At 29.2% G+C, this 26,924-nt stretch overlaps 1 protein-coding gene across 2 annotated transcripts in view; it reads right to left on the reverse strand.

Annotated features, from left to right (window-relative positions):
• The window catches only part of LOC129963443 (transmembrane protein 68-like), a 108,448-nt gene that overhangs the window by 48,044 nt on the left and 33,480 nt on the right, over positions 1-26,924 (reverse strand). The window contains exon 2 of one of the 2 annotated variants that reach the window (XM_056077811.1): positions 25,058-25,135. The exons of the other annotated variant lie outside the window; for it this stretch is intronic. The gene's annotated coding sequence lies outside the window, so the exon portion shown is untranslated. The remainder of the gene's footprint in view (positions 1-25,057; positions 25,136-26,924) is intronic. 2 annotated transcript variants of the gene reach the window in all.

Raw genomic sequence — 26,924 nt, forward strand, 5'->3', positions numbered from 1 at the left:
TTATATCCTGATAATTTAAAATCAAGCTACAATAAGAAAAGTATGATTATTTTCGGCCTCAGATTTCTGTCATTAAAATAAGGATAATATATTATAGTGATTATGAAAAATAGCTGTTCAAAATCATTATTATATTAACAAATATACTTATAAAAATAAGCTATGGAATCATACCTATCCATTAGAAACTTGACTGTACAAGATTGTACGAATGCGCTTATTTATTACTCTTTGAAGTTTCAAGAATTGCAAGCATATTTTAGGGAGATTAATATACCGATTAGGTATTGTTTCAGGACTATTTTGAAATGGATTTAAAAATTTAAATCGAAATCAGAAAGTGCAGGCGAAACAGTTGTTGCTAATCTACTGTTCCAATTCTCATGTTATGCTAATTGGAGAATGTTGGACCACGATGGGTACCAGATATTTCGATTTTGTTTGAACCCAAGATCCTCATGTTCGATTTATTAGTTATATTAATATGTCGTGTTGAAGCCACATGATTGCTACTTATTGGATGAATTCTATAGTATTAAATTGCATTTAGAGGACGAGAACGACATACAAACCAGTAAACGAATTTCTTAACCATACCAGTATCAGTAACAGATCATTTGATACTTTAAGTATTTAACATGTACCATGATAGATCTTCTGTGGAATCTGATTTTGAGCTTATAATTCTTCAGCAATGACATAACAAGGGATAAATAGTACTTGGAATATGACATTTTTTTCACATTGTTATTGAATTTGTCTTTAAAAATAATCATAAAAGTATCGTGAAATCTTTAAGCAGCTATAACTCTTTAACGCTTTCCATTTTTATACTACTATTCTTCAGTTAATCAGGTTAGTTTCTCACCTCCTCTCTGGGATCCAAGGGATTCGAGTTTTGAGGTTCAAAATAACGAAATACATTATAAGGAATATTAACCTTCAGATAAAATTTGTTTTTGCTTTTTTTTTGAATAGGTAGGTTATTTATTGTATTGTGAATTTCATTTTAGTAGAATTTATTGATTTTTTCTTTTCTCCACTTTCTCCCCAAACAACACAAAATTGTCAGTTAAATGTATTTGGAAGCCTCGAAAGGTGTGATTCCATTTCATCAATGTTCAGATTCTTAATTGGCGTAGATCGATTTCAAAAGTTACGTGCGTCATAATAGTACCGGATCAGGTAAGAAAAATTGTGTATTTTTTTTTGTCTCCCAGAATACAATATCATTAAGAATTTTCCTTATGATAAATCTTAATTCTTTGCAATCGTATCCTGTGTCTGATCCTCCTTTTTTGGAGGATGCAATGTTTACACATTTTTGCTAGATAATGACTGGTATAAAAGCCGTATAATAACAAAAACTAATTTTTAGGGATTATAGCAAATCTATATTTTTTTGAATTTCTTAAGCACTGAAAGGTATCCTTACCTTCCCCTATGTATAGTAATTACAATTACATATGTATCACTTTTTGGAGTGCAAAGGCTCGATTGCCTATCAAGCATATAAAATAGTTTGCTTGACGGAGTAGTTCCGTCAAACAAAATATTTTATATTTTCGTAGTAGTAGTAGTTCCGTAGTAAGTTCCGCAGTTCCGTCCGCAAAGTAGTACAGTCAAGCAAAGCTATAACGGAACTGCTCCGATGACATCAGTAAAATTCTGCACATCGGTGCCACAATTTTAAGACATGAAATAGTCTTAATATATCACAACTTTTAAAAATTCCGATGATCAAAATTCATCTCAAAGACTTTACATTTTTTTCCGATATTTCGTTTATTATTAATTTGATGTAATTATGTATTTTAATTTCCTCTGATTTGATTTTTAACTAATTTTATTATTATAAATATGAAAAGCTTAATGTCTTTTCATTAAATTTTACTACTGAAATATTTACTTTTTTACTTTTATCATAATGCCAAGTTTTTAACTCTTATATCATGCTATAAAAATAAATTAGCTCTTTTTATTAAATCGCACATTTTTTTATCCAAATTTTACATCGCTTTTTCGAATTGAAATTATTGGTTTGACACACTACAGGACTATATTATTTGTAAATTGATTGAAAGAACCAAAATGAGCGATTCAGCTGAAAGATATATTAGTTAAAAACTACATTAGACAAAACGTAGGAATTGTGGTTTTATTATTATACAGGATTCTGTTTTATTATCCTACAAAGAAAATCGTAAGCTTAAAAAAAACATTTTCATTCTTTTAATCTTAAAAGAATGAAAATAATTGTAGAATGGAATTTCTGAACCATGCAAAAATAGGTCTCTGCACAGAGGTAGAGTCGCATTCAGTTCTATTAAAGAATGCTATTATTCAAGTTTAAAAGCTCATGTAAGTTTAAAATATCAAATATTATATATTATCAAATATAAGTTTAAAAGGCATGCAAATCTGCGAACTGTAAAATATTGAATATGTGAATTATAAAATATCAAGATGTATTCATATAGAATTAGAATCTTTATCAAATAAATCAAAGTATAATTATTAATAACAGATTAATCATTTACCTGGTAATGAAGTATTCCACTTGATAAATTATATGAAATAATTTTTTAATGTTATGTTTATCTGGAATTTATTATTTTCTTATCATTTATTTAACAATTAAATACTTTTATATATATATAATTAAAGAAATTGCTAACAGTTATGGCTAGCACTTCACGAATTTAATTAATTAATTTTTATACTCTATTATAAAATAAAAAAGAGAATAAATAAAAACATACTTTCACAAAGATACCAAAATAAAAAAATGACCTAATTGAAACATTAGCATTTTAAGTTAATGGTTGAAATATGAAGCAGAATTGACCAATTATTAAAAGTAAGACCTCAAAATATGTAATGATTAGAGCCTCGAAATTCCTAAACCTACCATTGAAAAGCCTTCATACATATTTAAAAAAAGTAAAAGAAATAAAAGAATCAGACAGGAAATTGAAAGATATAAAGAAATATTTCTTATTAGACGAAAGAGAAACGAAGCGTTAAACTTTAACCTGATGCGCATGTCTATAAAACAGTTAACAAAAGAGACGGTTTCACAAAGACGTTTTTATGCTCTACTGATTCTCCTTTTAAAAAATTTCAATGTAGTTTCGCTTCGTTAAATGTGCTTTTCTTAACCTTGAAACGTAGAAAATTTTTTGCTCAGTAAACTTTCTATAGAAGCAGTGAATTTGAAGTTAAAAATTTTGGAGCACGTTATTTTGAAAAATGTACACGATTTTAGGTAGATTCCTATTGGAAGTTTACCTATTTAATTTTATTTTCGATTTAATATGCTTAGTGACAAAGAAATGTTGTCTTTTTAAAGCAAGAAAAGCGTATTTATCTTGGTTATGACTATGTAAATTATTTTGTTTTTAACATAATACCCATAAACTGATAGAATGTTATAAAACAACTGAACAGCGCACACAATTGTTATATATAATGAAAAATTTGTAAGTGACAATATTTGCATTTTTTATAAGCTGATTATTATTATTATTTTAACTGGCTGTTTTCAGCGATTAGTTGCTCGACTATCATATTAATAGCAGTGCCGAATTTCGACAATGAGGTCCTAAGCTAATTTGTGATTTATATTTATTCTAAGATTGAGAGAAAGTTTTGCGAGAAAAAAGTATGCGAGAAAGCTTTGGAGAGACCACACCCCTTGGGTTTATATGACGACTGTTGAAATTATGTAAAAAATAGTTCTGAAGTTACAGGGATTAAAGTAAAATTATCAGTTAAAATTATTCTAAGATTGAGCTAATCGGTATTCGCTTTCAAAATAAAAAAACAGAAAGTACATGATTGAAAGTCTTATTTTGTACTATTAAATATAAATATATAAAATTTCTCTGCTTAGTTTTTAACTTAACTGTTAAAAATTTTAAGTTCTTTCAATAGCCATATTAATTTCTATATTCTCTTATTTTCCATTTTGTTGACTTCTTTCCAAGGAAAATGATTCATTTACATAAATGCGTCATTTTATGACTAAATGCGAGGTTACTAAATTTCACTGAATAAAAATAGATATCAATGCACTTAGCAGGGTGAATCATAAGCGATGACTAGCATATTTATTTCCAAAAATGTGAAATGCAAGCTTCGTAAACACATTTAAAAAAAAAAAAAGAAACAACCTGCCAATACAATGCTAGTTCATTGACCTCTTTTGCAATGTTTCCTTATTACCTAACATAAAACATATGATTATGTAACCTGAGATATATAGGTGAGGGCAATGTATATTTTTCGATCAACAAAAAATAACAAAATACACGCGCATACATTCTCAGCAATCCTCCCTCTCCCTCCCATTTTTCGAAATTTCAACCCTGCAAGTTATTGTTGGTTGAATGTACCCACAATTCTCACGATAACTGCACTTGACTGTTAGAATGCACGTGTGTTCTATTTTGACATTTTATCACTTCTCTCCAACATATGCACGATAAGGTAGGGTGATATCTGAGGTTTAATGTCAGTGTCATTTTTCAGGAGCTACACGCGAAGTTGGATAAGAGGTACTCATGTTCGATAAGAGGCAGAAAAAAATTCATGGAAAAAGGTAAAAACTGCTAAAAAAGGTAAATTCCACTTATCAATAAATGTTTGTGAAAACTGCTAAATAAGATAAATGTTTAATCCCATTTCATCATACAAAGTTCGTATTTTGAGATATGTCGTCTTTGCAAGGCAATATTGAAAAATCTAAGGGTTAATTTTTGTTTGGTGTATGAAATAAACAAAGAAAGGAAACAACAACAACAAAAAAAATCGACCTCGATATTCATATGATCATTATGCTTTAGAGTTTTTGACTCCGAAGAAATCATTTTAGGAATAATATATCTGTCTGAGGATCTGTCTGTCAAAAACGCATAGAGATAATTAGATGGAATTTTGTATATGACCCTCTCACAAGGTCCAGAGAGTCTCTGTGAAATTTGCTTGCGTATTCTCCAATGAATACACGAGCGTATTATTAAGCGCATGCCCTTGGATAGCAATAATTAGAAAAGAATCTAATCGAGTGACCACTTTGGTGATTTTTTTTGGTGAATAATCAATGAGATGCAGTTAATACACAAGTACCAGACAACCAAATGTGTATTTACCTCTTTTTTTTCGATCGATTAAAATCAAAATTGTATACAGAATTACAATTTTTGTCATAGTTAGTTAGTTAGTTAGCGATTTTTTTGGCGCAAGGGCCATATTTGGCCATGCTGCGCCAACAATTTTTGTCATAAAATCAATATCAGATGTAAGCATTGCATATTTGAGTTATTGCAATGAATATACATCAGGCAGAGAGACCGTCAACATCTTGACGGATTTAGCTTTAAACTTGATAACAATATAAGTAGCCGTTTACAGTTTTAACATGTCATTTTTTGGTCAGTCCACATCATTCTAATTTCAAAAAAGATAGTGAAAAGGGGTTTCAGATCTCGAACACTTTTACGCAAGCAACACATTCTTTAATCTTAAAAATTCTTCTTATTATCCTTGTTTTAAATCTAGAGTAAATGCAAGCTTAAAATTAAAAACAAACTTTTTTTTAAATACAATTTATTTGAAGGCTTAACTAATTAGGGTAATTTAAAGAAATGTATCTTAATTTTTTTAAATTAGTGTAATCATAATTAGTACGCCATGCAATCAATTTTACTTAGCTGTAATTATTAAAAGTTTTATCACAACCTAGATAGATGAAGTGAAAATGCGTCATTGCTTGTTTTCCTAACTAATTAGAGAAAATATACCAATCCAAACACGATAACATCAAACTAATTAACTGGTCTCCAAGGGAGTCTGGGTATTCAGAATACATAGTTCTCAACTGGATGAAAGATCAGTTGTTAGCTGATTATTTACTGTCTCAATGCATCACATGTGGACGGACAATTTTTAAAAAATTTCCCCAGGAGCCAAATATACATTTTTTATCACATTAAATTTGTCTATAGGATTATTTGCTAATATGAAGAATCCATTTTGAAATTAATCCAAATGCAAAATATATTTTCATACTTACGATCTCTAATGGCTCTGTCAACATTACTGAAATCAACTATTCATTATTCTTACGTTAAACAGACAGAATTGAATTAAAGAGTATTGTTGGGGTACAGTACTTTTAATATGTACTTTAAACGACACTTTTAATTCAAGAGTGATTCCATTCCTGATAGATGAATGCTCAGATTGTTTAAACATTTTGATTTACCTGATATAAGATCTTCAAACGTATTATGCTGTCCCGGAAATCAAGAAGATCTATCAAAATTAAATGGATTAAATGGAAGTCAACTTCCAAATATTAGGAAGAAATTATCCTACAAACATTATACTAATAAAATAAAGAATTAAAAATGAAATGAATGAAAATTAAATATCATGAAAAATGCCAATGTGTTCTAAAGGCATGAAAATATTCAAAGTGTGATTTTTTTTTCAATAAAATTTACATGCTATATCTGTTTATTGAAAGTACTTTAAATAATTCCTTTTAATAGATTATTAACTCTCTGAATGGAATATCATTTATAATGAGATTTAAGATACGTTATAAGCATATTCGAAGCCTGTTTCGATTGAAGAGTTAAGATATATTAACCAGGCAATAAGCAGGTGGTTATCACAGTATTGAAAAGACCGTTGAATAAAAATGGCCTTTAAGAATACGTCCTATAAAAGTATAAAAATATAATTTCAGTTCTTTTAACATAAAAACTTTATATCACAGTAGTATGATGTAGCTTTAATGAAGTTGTATATATCAAGGAGTTTTATCAAAAATGTAAAATGTCAGACTTTACAGATTTTGATAAAGGCTAGATTGTAGAAGCCTGACTAGCTGGAACAACTGTGACCGAAACATCCCAATTTTTAAGCATTTCTAGAAAGAGAACAATTCCTAAGCCACTTATCATAGGTGTATCAATGCCAAACGTCGTCTGCAGTGGTACCAAAACCTCAGAATCAAGCCGATTGATAAATGGGAGATAATTATTTGATCAGACGAATCATCTTTCATACTCTTTCTCACAACAGGACGAGTACAGGTTTGGGGGGCAACTTCACAAACGTATGATCATGATTGTTTGCTTCCTCTATCAAGCATGAAGGTGGATCTATTATGATATAGCAACCGTGGTTTGGTTTTCTGCTAGACCAATCGTAACCCTCAAGGAAGGACCATTTTAGAGAAATATAGAGAAGTCTTAGCTGGCCAAGTCCATCCTATAATGCAAACTTTGATTGGTGTTAGAATTTTGATAACACTCCTATTCCTTCAGAGGGATTTGTCCAATCGAGGTTTGATGAACACGAGGATGAAGTGGAACATTCATCTTAACACGCACAGTCACCCGACCCCATTATAATCGAACCGTTATGGTCTATTTTCGTTAGATTCAGAATCCATGTCCTCTACCGGCATCTGCCCCAGAGCTTGCTCAATATCTGTGTGGTGAAAGCTTATAAGCCAGTTAGCAGCTACACTACCCGAAAATTGCTTTTGTATCGTGGTCATGTTACTGGGCTGCGAACCACAAGGTTCCAGGTTCTATCCTCGCGCATCTCAATTGGCCACATCTGCATGAAAAATGTTACGATATTTCTCTAAACACTGTTCATCATTTGTATTATTCGATTTTCAATTGAATCTAAACTGTATTACACAAAATATGGCTCTACGCCTCATTAATAAAGATTCTTGTATTCGTTAGTGGTATTTTCATTATTTTGATACCCACCTGTATATATACATAATGACTATAAGTTTGATTGGTTGGTTATAAAAGAATAAAAAGATGTCGAGTCTATTTAGTAACAATTGAAGAGGCCGGATGTAAGAAGTAACGAAAAATCGAATCACGACAGTACAATTAAAAATTACAGAAAAAGCTATATGAAATTAAATAATTTTCATTTTAAATTTAGAGAGTTATCACACAGAATATTATTGATTTATACTAACACTGAATTATGTTCATATATTTGAAATATATTTAAAAGCATTATGCTTATGGTAAAGTATTTAACTAAACTGAATGATATATATCATTGTTTTCGCAGTACTTTGATCTTGATTTGTCACTTTTTGGAAAAGGGGGATATAATCCGACATTTATAATAAAAACACCGAAATTACATTTTATGAATTATACTACTAAGCTACGTCATATCCCCGTTCTTAGAGCTTAGGTCATTCTGATCAGTTTGAGATGAATGTAAGTGAAAAGAAATGATTACAAACGATTTATTTTTTTAAACGTTTTCTGGGTAGAAAATAGGCGAATTTATTCACTTATATAAAATAAAAATGAAAAGTCTGGAATTAGTTTTACAGCATTAAGCTCTGAAAATTATAGCAGAAAACTTGTTACTGAACTTGCATTTCACATCATCTCTTTTCTTTTGATGGATGTATAATCAACATTAATTTTAATACAGGGAGAAGAGCGCCCAGTGCTCTTTTAGCTAACAGATTAGTCTTTCTCCAAAATTAAAGAATTCAAAGATATTTATTTAAATTTTTTTATTCTAATTTTAAAATGTCGCAGTTACGATCCATGACAAACATCAGACCATCTAATAAAGTTTTTAATGTTTTTTTTTTTTACTTCAGATAATTATTATACTCGAAAACTGCCATATAATAATTCCATATCTGGAAGTAGTTACTGGAATGAGCTATTATTGTCATTTATGAAAATGAAAACGTTTTCTTTTAAATATCGAATTGCTGACATTCAGTTCGGGTCAGCTTTAAAATTAAAGAATATCTTGCTTGTCAGCAGCTATTTTTTTAGGAAAGGTGGTAATCGAGCAAAAGCGTGACATGTCAGGGAAAAATATTAAAAATTATCATTGTCTTTTCTTTTTCCTTTTTATTAACGTGTTTTTATTAACTTGTAGCTTTGTTAGCCTAATTGTTCGGTATGGATTTTGCAATCGATTAAAAACTTTCATTACTAACAAATAACGCTTTGGCAAGCCATTATCTCATCGGTAAGTTAGTTTAAAATTCATTGCAAAATTTTACACACAAGACTAAAAAATAAAAAGCAGAAAATAATTCTAAGAAAAATAATGAATATACCACGTTTTTAAAACGGACTAAAAAATATTAAAAAATTTCTCCTAACCCCACCTTGATTTATAATCTATACAGATTCCAGAAAATTTAGGATTGTGTATTTTTAAAATTTACAAATACAAATTTTCAAGACAATTTCTATTGGGTATGGGATTAGGAGACATTTTATATTTCTTTATTTCGTTTTAAAAACGTGATATATAAATTTTTTAATTTAAACATTTTATTGTATATTCAAAATAGACCTACGTTTCTATAATTTTATTTTATCAACTCTCGATTATGATTTAACGTGCACTAGCCCCATGTATATGACATATGATATATTTCATCCCATAAAAACGGTAATGAAGTCTGAAAATAAGAGATTACTATAAGAGAAAATAAGAGAGAGCCTGAAGAACTAGTAATCATTATAGAACTCAAGCGCAATATGTGTGTGTGTGTGTGTGTGTGTGTGTGTGTGTGTGTGTGTGTGTGTGTGTGTGTTGGGTAAAAGTAATAGACTGGTGGTTATGTATAATTATTGATAACTATTCATAATCAGTAGGTTAAAATTAAGTGTAGTTAATATTGATTATAATCACCAGTAATTATAATCATAGGATTAATCATATTTACATATATATGACTGACAAGACACAAAATTTCCAAAAGGAAGTCTTTTCGGAAATACAATAAAATATCCTTGAAATCCGTGTCTTACTCTTCTATTTCTGAAATAGTATTAAAAATGAAACTAAATGACACAATTTTCTTACTAATTAAAGGTGGAGTCTAAATAACAAGAAAACTATAGTGATTAAGTGCTTTGACCCTGTTGATATAGTAAAGGAATGTACTAAACCACCTATCGACAATCATTTAGCAATCATTTAGCTACTAGACCAGAGTCTGATTAAATCCTAATTAATTGTTAAAAAAAGTGAGAAAATACACAAAATCAGGATTGCATAAGATCTCTGATGGAATCAGGTTTCGTACTCTGATATTTCAATTTTCAAAGTAAATGCTTTATAATTATGCTCTTCTATAGAAAAATTTGGTCAATTTGCGGTATAAGCAACTGATATATTGTGCAAAAATCAATACAAAGAGAAAACAATTTTAGCATACACGACATGGAAATTTCATGCTCGAAACAAAAGACACGGGGAATTTATGCAAAGAAAAGAGACTTTGAAAATAAACACGAAGAAATGGATCTAATTTAGCTATAAGTGAAATATACGTAAACTAATGTTAAGTATCTCAGCGAAAGTAATTACAGCAAAGAAAATGCTAGAAACAGCATTTTTTCAAAATGTAATGTTTTCGTCCCCTTTTCTTTCTTCTTTTTTATAAAGAATAACTTACTAGTTTATGGTCATGCACCAGAGAATAACAGAAGAAGTTAAAATCCGTTGACATATAAAAAGAATAAGTTTAAAACCACAGCGACGCATTTTAAAAACCATTCAGGCTTATCCTAACAAAGAAAAAAAATGGCATCAACTTGGTTCTTTCTCTGAAATTTCTAGTTCGTTCTTTAAGGTTTTGAATTCCGTAATGAGGCAAAGTTTTGGGTCATGGTGATTGTAAAACTTGGGGGAATGGAAAACTACTTATAAACGAAAATTGGTATTTTCTTTTACCAAGAGGAGGGTTCTTTTCTGGATTTCCCAGTATGCTTCCATATAAAAACATAATTTGTAACTTGTTATTAACCCTCTCAATTCCAGGTTTGGGGCGGTTTGAGAATTTACCCTATAACGTCCAAGTGGGTCGGTTTGGGGCGGCTGCTAGCCGTTTTAGAGGAGATGGGTATTAATACTCGTCAATTTAAATTGCTATGTAATTAAATATTTTCCACTGACATCCATGGAAATATTCTAAAAACGCATTGTTTACTTTTTCCACTGACATTTAACTGTTCATTTTCAATTTCGTAATTTTGTTGCTTTCTGGCGATAACTTTGAAAACTTTCTCCACTGTAAAGATTCAGCTTCCTTGCCCTGAAACACCTGTTGACCACTGTAACGTTCCCCGGTTCCCATACGTGATAACTGGCATTTCCGGCCAGCTGTGTCACCAACTGTGTAACACCCTCCCCTCACATTCTTAAGCGCCTCCAGACTGCCAGATGGGGGATCCTCTCCCTGAGTAGGGTCATCTTGCCATTAGTTGAGTCCAGATAAAGAACCACATATGCGTTTTCGTCGTTCCTAGGAAATAAATCGTATCTTCGAAGGGGAAGAGAGTCGAACCCCTCGGATGTAAATCTTTATTTTTTTTATTGTGAAGGGTCATTTACGAGGGTAAATCATTAAAGGACATTCCCACAGTCGACTGGAGACCACTGAATTTTTGAATTTTTTTCTGAACTGCTATTGGATAACAGGGAGCTCATGTGCAACACTGAGAAAATGAGAGGCGGAGTTTTGAAGAAAATAAAATGCGAGATTTTTTTGGAAGAAGGGAGGGAGAAAGTCGTTTTGAGGAGAAGTCACAGAACCTTCGTTTGATTCGGGCTTCTGAGTAAAGATCCACCCGATGGAAATCGGTGGATTTCTAGAGCTACCCGTGTAGTAGTAGCCTGATGCGCTAATTGCCTGATAGCTTTCATTGTGAGGTTGTTTCTACGAAATTAATCGAGGGACTATTCTTGTTTAACTTTCAACTGTATTGTAAATATTATCATTCCTGTTTACCTAGATGAGAACGAGTTGTTTTTATGTACATAAGGCTGAAAATGAAAAAATTGTCTTCAAACGCTACCCTCTTATTTGATCAGAGAGGATCAAGTCATTACACCACTTTAACCCTTTCTAGGGCCATGGGAAGTATGCTTCCCACCAAATTTATCAATGTTTGTATGAATTTATGTAGGTTGGCATTAAGTTCTGACAAATGTTTTTAGAAAGACAGAAACTTAGATGCTTTAGTTCTTTATCTCACACAAAATGATGTGATTTGTTACATAATTATTAATTAACCAACTTAATTAATTAATCAAATTAAATTTATCTAATAAGCTAAATGAATCCCTTTTCTTATTCTAATTTCAAGCCTAAAAATATTTTAACATAATATGACTAGAAAAAAATGGCCCTTTAAAGGGTTAAAGTAGAAATTTTTTTTAAAGGAGATCCGAATCTATTGTATGAAAAATTGTAACATTTTTATACTTGATTCGTCTGTTTTCATATTATTTTTAAGAATTTGACAATTATGTACGGTGATCACAAAATATTTTCTTGATTGTAAAAAATTATTGTAAAAAAATTATAATTTGTCATTTTGTCATATTGTAAAAGCGTTTATAAAGGTTTTAATAAAATAATTCACGTAATTAAAGTTCAGTGTTGGCACCCTTGGTAACTCGAAAAATGTCGAGGCAGTATTCCAATTGTCATCAAGCATTGCCCAACAATTCTGTGATCACGTTACATACAGGATCTGTGATCCTACCGTTGAGTGCATCAATATTTTCAACTGGCATACCCTCAGTTCTGTAAGTAAGTTCAAATTAGACATTTAATAGTAAGGATCGATTTGAATTCATTGAATCAAAGAGCGCATTAAAGTTTGATAACAATCGAGTGCAAAAACCTCTATTTCTACGTTAGTTGCACTATCTATTGGATAAAAAAAATACGAACACGACAATTACATAAGAAACATTTTTCAGTTTTATATTCAATTGTTCTTCTGTCATTAGGGATTAGTTTTAAGATTTTACAACAATGATAACGAGCAAAGGGAAGAAATGTCATCGCAACATGCTTGTATATAAAGGCAGTAATTAAAAAAAAACCTAAAAAATAATTGCTATAAAATATATATTTTTAAAAATTTGTTAATATCATAGAAAAATATTTCGTGAAACAATTCTTGTCACAAAGTATGTTTCCATTTTTAAGTAGAGCAAAAGTCTTTAAGTTAAAATAAATGATCTTCCTGCTATGCATTGCTTTGAAGTTACTAAAGCAAAACTTTAAAATAAAGATTAATTATCAAAAATTAAATGTTAAAAAAAATAACTTTCATTTCACCCTCTGCAAGCATCTATTATCTAAGAAGCAACTACCCAGTCTCTCTCTCTCACTATATACATATATATATATAAACTTTCTCTCTCTCACTATATATATATAAACTTTCTCTCTCTCACTATATATATATAAACTTTCTCTCTCTCACTATATATATAAACTCTCTCTCACTATATATATAAACTTTCTCTCTCTCTCTCACTATATATATAAACTTTCTCTCTCTCTCTCTCACTATATATATAAACTTTCTCTCTCTCTCTCTCTCACTATATATATAAACTTTCTCTCTCTCTCACTATATATATATAAACTTTCTCTCTCTCTCTCACTATATATATAAACTTTCTCTCTCTCTCTCTCACTATATATATAAACTTTCTCTCTCTCTCTCTCACTATATATATAAACCTTCTCTCTCTCTCTCACTATATATATAAACCTTCTCTCTCTCTCTCTCACTATATATATAAACCTTCTCTCTCTCTCTCTCACTATATATATAAACCTTCTCTCTCTCTCTCTCACACTATATATATAAACTTTCTCTCTCTCTCTCTCTCTCACACTATATATATAAACTTTCTCTCTCTCTCTCTCTCACACTATATATATAAACTTTCTCTCTCTCTCTCTCTCACTATATATATAAACTTTCTCTCTCTCTCTCACTATATATATAAACTTTCTCTCTCTCTCTCACTATATATATAAACTTTCTCTCTCTCTCTCACTATATATATAAACCTTCTCTCTCTCTCTCTCTCACTATATATATAAACCTTCTCTCTCTCTCTCTCACACTATATATATAAACCTTCTCTCTCTCTCTCTCACACTATATATATAAACTTTCTCTCTCTCTCTCACTATATATATAAACTTTCTCTCTCTCTCTCACTATATATATAAACTTTCTCTCTCTCTCTCACTATATATATAAACTTTCTCTCTCTCTCTCACTATATATATAAACTTTCTCTCTCTCTCTCACTATATATATAAACTTTCTCTCTCTCTCTCACTATATATATAAACTTTCTCTCTCTCTCTCACTATATATATAAACTTTCTCTTTCTCTCTCACTATATATATAAACTTTCTCTCTCTCTCTCACTATATATATAAACTTTCTCTCTCTCTCTCACTATATATATAAACTTTCTCTCTCTCTCTCACTATATATATAAACTTTCTCTCTCTCTCTCACTATATATATAAACTTTCTCTCTCTCTCTCACTATATATATAAACTTTCTCTCTCTCTCTCACTATATATATAAACTTTCTCTCTCTCTCTCACTATATATATAAACTTTCTCTCTCTCTCTCACTATATATATAAACTTTCTCTCTCTCTCTCACTATATATATAAACTTTCTCTCTCTCTCTCACTAATATATAAACTTTCTCTCTCTCTCTCACTAATATATAAACTTTCTCTCTCTCTCTCACTATATATATAAACTTTCTCTCTCTCTCTCACTATATATATAAACTTTCTCTCTCTCTCTCACTAATATATAAACTTTCTCTCTCTCTCTCACTAATATATAAACTTTCTCTCTCTCTCTCACTAATATATAAACTTTCTCTCTCTCTCTCACTAATATATAAACTTTCTCTCTCTCTCTCACTAATATATAAACTTTCTCTCTCTCTCTCACTAATATATAAACTTTCTCTCTCTCTCTCACTAATATATAAACTTTCTCTCTCTCTCTCACTAATATATAAACTTTCTCTCTCTCTCTCACTAATATATAAACTTTCTCTCTCTCTCTCACTAATATATAAACTTTCTCTCTCTCTCTCACTAATATATAAACTTTCTCTCTCTCTCTCACTAATATATAAACTTTCTCTCTCTCTCTCACTAATATATAAACTTTCTCTCTCTCTCTCACTAATATATAAACTTTCTCTCTCTCTCTCACTAATATATAAACTTTCTCTCTCTCTCTCACTAATATATAAACTTTCTCTCTCTCTCTCACTAATATATATATATATATATATATATATATATATATATATATATATATATATATATATATAACTTTCTCTATCTCTCTCACTATATATATATAAACTTTCTCTATCACTATACATATATAGACTCTCACTATACATATATAAACTCTCTCTCTCACTATACATACATACATATATATATATATATATATATATATATATATATATAGAGAGAGAGAGAGAGAGATGGAAGGTGATATTTTGATTTGAATATACAGGAAAAAAATGGAGTGTTTTTAAAAAAAGTAACCCTTTTTATTGAACATTTTTATTCAAAACATAATTAATATCCAGTTTTAATCTAAGGATAGAACACCTATCTAGCTTATTTCTTGTGAATGACTGCGTTGAAACATACGTAATTAGACCACCAAATTAAAAAAATATATTTTTGTCTCAAGAATGTAAAATTGATCAAAATTTCATAACTATAAATATAGAATACTCCCTCATTGAATACGAGAAAGTTAAAATTATAAATTAGCGTATAATTTATAAAATGGAAAAGATAATAAAGTATTTAATTGAGACAAATGGTTTCTGATAACCAAAGGATTACACGAATTGGACACACCATAATTTACATATCTCATTAATTGTTCTAAAATAAGATTCAAAGGGCATATGTTCCACATAGTATGCATGACTAATCATGCATACTATGAAATGATGGGAAATTTCAATTTACTGCAATCAACTTCACTTTATTAATCTTACAACAGAGCTCACGAAGACACTTCAGAAGTTCTTTAAGCCTTGCTTTATTTGATTAAAAATTTTGGTGGTCTATCTTCGGTTACACATAGTATTAAGTGTAAAAGTTCCACTAAAAGAATTTCTAAAAAAATGTAGTTATTAAATTAATTACAAGATATTTTGATGCCAGTAAATGCAATTGAATGATTCCAAGAAATCAGGAACATCTTAGTAAAATTAATTGTTAGTTTTCTTTTACTCAGAAATCGTGAAATATGGTTTTAAAAAAATAATTATGGCAAAACAATCTCTTATTCGGATGGAATACAAGAGTTTTTTAAAAATATTAATAAATAACTAATTTTTTCTAGAAATTTATTGCTTTTTTTAAAATCAAACAATGGAACGCAAACTACTATGTTTCAGAGTGAATTCAAAACTAGAGGTTTAAGCATCACACACAACTAAACACTTGGGGACAAAATTTTCATATATATACATATGTAATGATCTAACTTAATTTAAATCCTAATTAATTTGATAATTTTTATCTAAAATTAGACTTTCTTATTCTAAAATATTCTCTTATTTCATAATTCAATTCCCGTTTTCTTTATTTAATTCTTTTTAACACACGCTTAACAAAACTGCTCACTCCGTCGTTCTCACACCATGAACGAAGGGATAAAAAAAATCCTTAACACCTGAATATAATCTTTTTTAAAAAGATGCCCAAGATTCCCTTGCTTAAATCGACATGTGGCGAAGTCCCTATCAAAATCTCATGTTAAAATCAATGAAGGGAAAAATTTCTTTCACTTTGTTCTTGTATCGCAATGTAAACAGATGTCACTTTATCATCGCTTCTGTCTTGAACAAATTATGATTTCCTTGGTAAAATAAATCTAAGTTAAAATTACAAAAGTTTCTTTTTTTCGGTCACGCATTTGCAAAGTGATGTGTACATATTATTTTATACATATATTGAATTAAATTTTTTATTTCGAAATTTAAATAAGTTTTGAAAGAACTCGTTATATGGATTTAAATAATAATTTCATATGATAAGTTTAATAAAATGGTTTTTTAAGATAACTTGCGAACATTTTTTAAATAATACTTTAACTATAGATATATTTAATTCACAAAATTTTGCAAACATTTGTCGCTATCATGATTTTATCGCTATTCTTACTTTTTCGTATACGAAATATATAAAGTATTCATCAAGGAATCTCGAAACTTTGATGAAACTCCACGTTTTAGAATTCCCCCAGAGAAACATATTTTCGTAATTATGTCTATCTGAGAACAAGATCATTAAAAAAAAACGTTGAATAAGAGTGATGAAATTTGTTGTGTAGTCTATCAAAACAGACAGGTGAAGGAAAATCTTTCTGTGAGTTTGCAAATGAATACAATAATTCAAAAATGCATAAAAAGAATGTAGGTTGATATATAGATTTATCATCAGAATTATAGATGTGCATTAAATATAAGACCAAATATAACAGAATGTTGGTAATTTGTTGATCTGAAAGTACACATGTAAGTGAATGCTGTAATTCAAAAAGAAAAAAATTGCAATGACTTAAATAAAATTTTGTTTCCGGCCTATCCAAAGTTGCAGACTTGTTTCAAATTTTCGGTCCAATAATTGGTGGAAACGAAGGTATTCAAAAGGCATACTCTGTTTTCTTCATTGTATTATGAATTTCAAAACACACGATACTATGTCATTACATGCTGAAGTCGAGAAAGGAAATTTTCATGCAAAGGGACTGCCACAACTTTCGTGAGTTTGTTCTTTTCCTCTAAAGACAATCTCATTCTCAAATTTAAGGTTTATAGAAACAGGATAGAAAGAAAGGAAGAAGGGAAAAGAAAGTGTTGACTTCTATGTATTTTAGAAAACATTGCTGTTTATAAGCATCTGCCTTTCTAATATTAAAAAAACTGTCTGTATGTATCCCTTGTCATCTGAGGCTTTAATAACATCTTGTTCTTTCAAAGATCGTTTTGAACCAGCTCAACCCTAATTCTTGTAATAAGGATTACGACTGTTTGACCATTATATTTAGCGATAGTTAAATTCATTTAATGCATAATCATAACTTCATTATCATTAATTAAACTATTAAATATCGTTATCATTATTAACTATTATAATTATGTATTAACTGATTTTATAGAAAAACATTTTAAAGAAATCACAATAAAAAATCATAATATAGTGAATTCAATATATCTTACATTTTAATGTAATCTTTACACATCACTCTGTATTACTTAGATAAAGCAAAATTACATTCAAGCGATGTGAAATGCTCCAAGAATAAAATAACTGAGTGGATAATATTGATTTCTATAAAATTCCTTTAAACCATGGCTTCCGTCAATAATTATGAAATTATTGATATAATTTGTTTGTCAATAATTATATCTTAAATATAGAAAAATTTATAAAATGAAAAAATAAATATGCACATTTCCATCTATTTCAAAACTATTCATTTTTTCCTTTGAAATATGAAAAATGAGCTGTTTACATTTCAAATGTTTTATTACATATCCAAAGAAGTTTTATGTAATTGATTTAGTTTTTATTTTTTATTTTGATGCAGTTATGAATGTAATAACGTTTAAGGAAGCAATTTAATGAATATGCGCTATTGTTTTAAACAAAATTTAGGAAATAATAAATCTAAATTAAATCCTTTATTCTCAATCATTTGAAAAATTGGTGTTCGAGGAAAAATAAGAATAATGTTCACTAAAATTTTAAACTCAAAATAGTTTATTTTTCCTCTTACGCAATATTCATCCGAGTAAGTTACTATTTCTGGAAAAGGGTAGATTTTTCCTCTAGCAAGACAGCATTGTCACCAAGCGTACTTCTTAGCTAGAAAATGCTACTCCACAAAAAATTTTGTTAACATTTGTACAATCTTGGCTTCTTTTACTGAGTTGGCGAAACAACTTTACAAAGTTGGCGAAAATTCTCACGTGTTATCATTTATAGTTATGCTTGGCATATTCGGAATGTAGTCTGGCAACAGTCTCAAAAGCAGTGGTGTAGGACTGAAAGAAAGTGGAGATATTCATTCTCTGTGTGCAAGTGTTCGAGACCACGGTGAAAGCGTAGTGTGTAATCCACTTTTTGAACTAAAATCAGTGAAAAAAATTGAAGAATAATAACCCGCCCAGAACGGCATCGATCTTCGCAAATCCACTAATGTGGAAACTGAAGATGAAAAAAATATAACATTTCTTGGGTCCACTTAAGCTCGTTGTGGCCAGTCCGGGTTTCGGATTCAACGGATTCCAAGATTTGTCGACATTGCCAAAAAAAAAAAAAAAAAAAAAAAAAAGTGAAGTTGCTGGTAAATGTAAAAATTATGACCCTTTCTCTATTAGATCCGAGACACGAATATTCTTTTGGAGAATTTGATATGGCGTCATGCCCTATCAAAAGAATGCATAAAGCGAAGTGCTCTGTGAGGAAACAATCTTTTTCTGGCTCTGGCTCTACAGAGCGAATCTTCCAACTGTTTACGCTGAATGGCATTAATGTTTCTATAGTTTTTACTTTCATTGCAAAGTCATGATTTTTTTTTTTTTTTGCATTTGGATCTTTTCTTTGATCGCATATAAAAAATTATTAATGGCATGTATGTTGTATACAACCTTGTTGAAAAAATACTATACAAAATTTTATTACTTTAACTACTCATTTCTTGCGTTATCTGATGCATCCGGACATAAATAGATTGAAAAGTCTATCTTGTCGTATTTGATTCAAATCTTATAAGGTATCCAATTACCCGTGATATTCGTAAATGAGTGCTTTCATATATAAAAGAAAAGATCGCCCTATAGATAGATAATGAGTAAAAACATTTAGTTCTAAAATTCGATATAGACCTAAAAATTATATTTATAAAATTGTGGGCTATATTACACCCATAAAACTCATTTTTTGTTGTTATATTGGCAAGTATATGGAAAGGCAAAGAGAGACATATCGACTTTCTTTTGAAGGATTTCATCCAAAATTTTATATGGATCTACAATATTGCTTTAATATTGCAGTTTTATCTAGTTATTTCAATTTTTAAATTTAAAAACACAATAAGCTATATGAATCAAATTTCACGGAGTTTTATATCAACTTTGTAAATTCGTACAAAATTCTGAACTCAATTCTGTCGAAGCATTATTTGTTTGTGGAACTGTTTAATCTACAGACGTATGAACGCGAGAACTCAAATATTTCAAACATTCTATTTTATTAATCTTGCTACTGGAACTATAAGTAGAAATATTAATAGATTCTTTTTTAAATGGGTTTGTAACTAAAACTGTAGATATTCAATACATTCTGGATTCAATTGTTGAAAAGGTAAAGATACATACATATTCAATGTTTTTCATCAAGCTGAGGCTCTATACATAGCACTCAATATATTGTTTAAGTATATGAAAAAGTAAGAAATAGTATTCATTCTGATTTTATTAATATCTTTTCCACATCAAAACTTTCGTTCTGTCACAGTCTCAATAATTTTTTTTTGTAGCAGAATTAAAAAAGTAGAGGTTACTGGAACAACAAGCAAGTCTCAAGAATCACCGACTTTTTTTTAGTACCTATAAGTTATGCGCAGATAACTTTAAAAAACTGTGCCACTTGGCGAAAAAAAAATGGATTGCTGTGATCGAGTAGGTTCGAATTGGGAGAAGTGATGTTTTCTCATTAAAAGTTTTCCTTGATTAATTTATAAATATATATTTTAATGTTTCTTTTCTCGTCTCTGAGTTTTTTCAATGTTGGTGTCAGTCATGTCAAAATAAAAAAATGAAATCTATGATCGCAAATTTCAAGTTATGATGTGAGAACATTATAACTAATTAAGTCATTATTTGTCTTAATTAAAGTCATTAACCAGGTTAAATCGGTTTGAAACAATCACGAGACTTCTCTATCTGTCTCTATCGCTATTTCTCTCTTATCTATACATATAATGATAATTTTTTAAAACTTTCATTTTCAATTTTTCTAGCTGGCAAACAAAGTTTTGGAGCTCGACCGGTTTAAACTGGTTAATGACTTAAATTAAATGAATTAGGACAGTTTGTAAGAATTCAAAGAATAAATAATTTGAAAATCAAGTTGTAACTTCAGTTGGCAATAAATCACCAAATATGACAACCTTCTGCATTATTTTCTAATAACCCTAAAAGCCAAAAATTGATGCTTCAAAAGCGACAAAACACCAATTTGTTGTCTACGCATTTTGAGGCTTGAAAAACCTCAAAGCAAAACAAAATCATGTTTTCACATGATAAAAAAAGAAGTTGAAAGGTTTATGAACATTCCCCGTTCTTTTTCCATGGTCCAAGTCAGTACATGCTTTATCAAATTAAAATTAGTAATTAAAAAAAAACTCAAACAAACCTTTATTTCTTCGGAATTTGAAACTTCTAAGACCCTTTCATTAGAATTATATTTAAACATTTTAGAAATTTGTTCGGTAACGAGAAAATTCATTCACCGTGTACTCTGAGATGCTTTACAATTTGGATATCTTATCCCTAATTCTAAAAATACAATTTTCGATACAAAAAGCTTTTCAATTTTTAAGCAATTTATTTAATGCATATAGATAAAGAAATATGCCTATACGTTCCAATTTATTTCAGTTTTCTTAAGGCAATCGATATATTATAAACCCTGTCTCCAAATACATCGTCAACGAATAGTTTGTCCCAAATATCTATTGGTTGCTCAGTATGTTATGTCACTTCGACTCTTATGAGATGAAAGAATGGGAAAGATGAAATCTGGTCAAACTGGAGGAATCCTTGACTTTCAGTCTTCTCCCTTGACCGCTTTCACTTTCCATCCTAGAGACCTGATAACCCACAAAATGATGAGATGGACCTAGCTAAAGGCTTTAGGCTCGGACAATTAAGTGAATATTTCGAAACTTTTTTTTTCAGTATCCCAAAATTCGAACTTGCTTATGTTCTCGGCTGCAAGAGTACATCATTCATTTTCATTACTTTTTAATGTACGAATTGATTTTGAGATCTTGCTAAATATCCACATTTTAGATCTTCCAAAACTCGCTTATGATATTATACCTGTCTGTCTGTCTATCTGTATGTGAACAGGATAATAAAAAACACAAGCAGAAAATGACATTGGGATATGCATTTAAACCAGATTTATATATTTCGTCAAATTTTGAACGAAATCCATTTACAGGAAGTCCGCCTTTGGCGTTGTCCGTGTACAAATGAAATCGAAAGCGACAAAATATAAAAAATTAATAAATAATTTATGCATCGAAAATTTAGATTCTTATCAAAGCTTGAGCAAAATCTGTAAAGGGGTGGCCGCCTGTTGGTTTGTATTTTCGTTTTCATGTAAATTCAATAATTCGTAAACACAATGACTTTAATCAATGAAATTCTGTATTTATCTTGTGACTAGTCCCGTATAAAATTTGGTTCCAACTAGTTGGATAAAAAGTATCCAATATATATATATATATATATTTATATATATATATCTAATAAAAATGTTAAATATACGCTGAAGATCTATATTTCGTAAGTTTTTTCTCCAGAGACATACATGAGACCATACCAAAGTCTGAAACTGTTTACGGGGAATGCGAGATCAGACCTTTATTGGAGGACATGCGAGAAAAAAAGAACAAAATAGACAAGTGAAATCTAATATGACTTTTACATCAAAACTGAAATCGTTATCAAATTTGGTAGAAATTTCTCAACTGAAAATTTGTCTGTCTGTCCGTCCATGTGTATGGGAAGCCGATTACCGAACTCATAAAGAGAAATGGCGAAATTTTATTAAATTGTTTAATAGTAAAATTTAATTGTTTAATTAAATTTTATTAAATTGTATCTCTATCGCATTTGAACCACATCCTTTAAAAGGTTGATTGTTGTCGGTCTATTTATCGGTTGATCTGTCGAATGTGCAAACTCAACAATGAAAACTAAGAAAAAGAAATTTTATGTAGGGTCATGACGTTCAAATTATAGATCTTAATCAAATTTGGATATAATTGATGGAAAGGAAAACATTATTATATAAGCACTTAAGAATTATCTAAGCTTTTTCCTTCAAAACATAAAAAAACGCGACATAAACATTGGAACAGGCCTGCAGATTTCTTCGAACCTAATTTATGAAAGAAAAATGCTTAGATTTAATCTTGAGCCAGAGGACAAAAGAGCAAGTATAATTATTCGTTTAAAGGCAATAGATTGTTGAAGGAACTAATATATCAAGTAAATTAGGAAAGTCTTTAACTATTCGTTTTAAAATTTTTCAAATACTTATAATTTTTGCTTATTAGAAAAGAGAAAAAAAATTCCAAATAAAATTTTTTTAAAAAACATTAAATATTGTAAACATTAATGAAACGTTTGATGGTTAGTATAAATTTAAAATAAATGGATAGAAAGAAAAAAAAATGAATTAATTGGAATACAAGAGACAAAAATCTAAATTCTTTTTATGTGAACTTCACTTACAAAGGCGAATGTTCTCTTTTCTATATCTCTTTCATTAAATAAGTTTAGTTTTTCTCGCCTATTTTATAATAAGTTGAAACTATAGAAAATTTTGCTTTTGTTATTAAAAATGGTTTGCGTAATTAATTGCTTCAAAAGACCATTTTCTGTAAGATGCCATTTTCATAATTTTTCATGATTTGCATTCAGTATTTAATTATAATCAAAGATTAATATTTGTTAGGTCATTGATAGAATTTCACATACGAATTGATGGTATATTTTGTCTCCATAAATACTCTAGCAAATTTTAGTATATTTATTATCTTTTAAGAAAAATACACAGATAAAAAAATTATAATCCTCAAAAAATTTCACTTCAAGATTTTGACTTCTCAAAATTCAAGACAAACTTTTTTTTCCAAAAAATCATATCCGTACATTAACACGATGATCTCAAAATAAGCGATTAAAATTGGGTATATGCATCAAAATTTTTAATCCAAAATAAATCAAATTTCAGTAATATACGAGAGAAGTGATGATAAAATGACGTCTGTTTACATCGTGATATAAGAGCAAAATGAGGGAAATTATTCCCTTCAGTGATTTTTTTTATGATATTCTGATAAGGATATCTTTGACACGTGTTGGCTTGGGAAAGGGAATCTTAGATATCTTTAAAAGAATCTCGTAAGCATCGAGGATTTTCAGCCCTTCGCTCTGAATGTAAGAAATGCAAACGTATCAGTTTTCTAGCGTGTGTATTAGAAATAATAATAAAGTGGGAATTGGATCAGGAAATGAAGGAACATTTCAGAATGAAGTTAACATGGATAATTCAAGATAAAAATTAGAAAATTAATTTAAATTTAATTTAGATTTAAATATATTATTACATATTAGGTACATATAAGCGTAATATCTTTGAAAACTCAACAATTTAGAGAGGGTAAAATCTATATGAGATAAAGCTAAATTTGCCTAAAGCAAAATGTAGCTTTTCAAAATGGATTTTTCTTGCTATGCGAAAGCGCTAGGGACTAAACGTGTTCTGTCGTAGACGAATGCGATAAGGCCGAAGGTAACATCGCCCGCTATAACCACTGAAGCGAGCCCGTGGTTTCACGAACAGATGTTACTCGTCTGTTACATGTTTATTTAAAGCCTTGTGAGTTACAATTCATGTCTGCTATTTTTTTCTTCCATATTCTATTCACAAATTAGCAGAGTCTGTTTCTGCTTACATCTTACAAGAAATTATGGCATATATTTGATGAAAATAGCATAATAACCTCGAAAAGGGAAAATGGCGTAATATAAGTCTCTGGCATGAAAAGAAAAGAACTATACAAGAATAAACATAATATTTATTTCTGTCTCGTCGTATGAAAGTAATAAATGCGATACGCAGAATATATTATTTTTCCTTACGAAGGTCCCAAATATTTGCAAATAATTGCGTATTTGTGTCAAATTCGTTACACCAACGAAATGTTTTCCAATTATTAAGAGAAGCATTTTACACTCATTAAGAAACAAAAATTAATTACCATTATTTCTTAAAATTAAAAAAAAAATGAGTTTAAAAACTTACTGTTGTAAAGGATTTGGTAGAATTTGAAATGTTTAGAGCTCTAAGTGAAAGCAAGAGACTTTCCTCTTCGGTTTCAGACTGCAAAACAAAAACAAAAATATGTTAGAATTTATTCGGATGGATTACAATAAGTCATTTCAGAACTAATACGGAATAAAGCAATTTTAATTCTGAATTTCAAAAGACTTATAAAATTTATAACTGATAGAATTTCAAGTAAAGCTTCATTTATTAAGGAAAAAAAAAACCCTTTAAAAATGTTTTTAAGCCTTTTAATACATCGAAATATAAAATGATTACAAAAAAGCAAGAAAAATTCATATTTCATTTAACTGTAATAACAGTTCTTCTATTCTTAATTGTTACCAATCCGTTAACAGATATTTAAAGGCATTTATGCCTGTATCCATAGATTTATGGCTTTTCGAATTTATTTTTCTTTATAATAAGGTTTTTATAGCTTAAATTCTATTCTTCTGCTTCCAAACAATCAAATGTAATGAAAGCAACTCATTCTATTTAAAAGTAAGGACATCATTTGCTCAATGTAGAAAGTTTTTTTTTTTTTTCGATTAGGAGAGTAAGGGAAAATTTAATAAGCCCTGTTGATATTTAGCAGTTTTTGAAAAAATGATAACATTGGAAATATTTGAATGGTTTCATTTTATTTCATGGGGAATATACGAGTTTTGGGTCTTGCGTACTCTTTTATATTTATTTTTAAGATAGTCAATTTTTACTTTACAGTATAGGTTAAAGAATTAATATCTTCACAAATCAAATTTTCCGATAATTGAAACCTTACTAAAGTTACTGTGTCAGCTAATGAGAGAATTGACGTATATAAAAACTGAAAGAAAGGAAAAGGAAAAACACGTTTGTCAATATATTAAAGAGCAAAAATGATTTTTTATTGAAAATTTGGTCGAAAAAAAGTTGCAAATATGCGAGGGGCAAAATTGTAACCCCATTTATTAAGTTTTTATATATTGAAGTTATAGGGATTTTTTAAAAGAACATTTCACAATATTTATTGCAGTTTGATACTTTCCTATTATTATCCGCGACAGATTTTTGATTGAACTTCAGATCTTAGATAAAATTATTTTTCTTATTTGGTGCATTTATAAAAACTATTTTTTAAAGACAAGAGTTTGAATTATCTTAGTTTAGAGCCCATCTTCTTATAATATTCATGAAAAAAAAAGGTATAAAACACATTCCCTTTTCCAAGAATAGACTGAGTTGATACTCCTGCTGTAACGTCATGCAGAAATATGCTTGCTGGCTATAATTAAGGTCATTTCCATATTTTAAACAATCATAAAATATCATCGTAAAAAATTTGCCTTCGATGTAATATTCTAGGTTTCAAAAATTCCTATTCTATTTAGTACATAATTTATAAATTTAATTTTTTATTAGCAGAGTAACTACTATAGTTTGTATTAGTAATATACTTTTTTAAAATATATATTTTTTTTCAATCGTTATATACTATTTCTAATTTCTTACTTTAATTTTAACAGAGAAAAATATGTGAAAAGGAAAGCGTAAACATATGAGTTTCGAAAAGGAATTCTTTACGGAAATTAGAATTTTGATCCAATCTATCTCTTATTGAAGTTACTTAACTTCTAATTAATATTCAAAAATTATTATTATATGTTATCAGTTTCTTTATAATATTTCTCGATTTCAGATAGTTTTTTTTCTCCTACTTACTACATTAATAAAATGGTGCTTTAAAACCTTTAACTATTTTTTATTTTTTAATCATTAATAAATTTCGTAATTCATGGCTGCAACTTTTGACGAATCTAAAGATTAATTTTTAGAAGGCGTCATCTCTAAGAAATAAATTTCA

Source organism: Argiope bruennichi, chromosome 3, assembly GCF_947563725.1.
Source record: "Argiope bruennichi chromosome 3, qqArgBrue1.1, whole genome shotgun sequence".
Classification (NCBI taxonomy): Eukaryota; Metazoa; Arthropoda; class Arachnida; order Araneae; family Araneidae; genus Argiope; species Argiope bruennichi.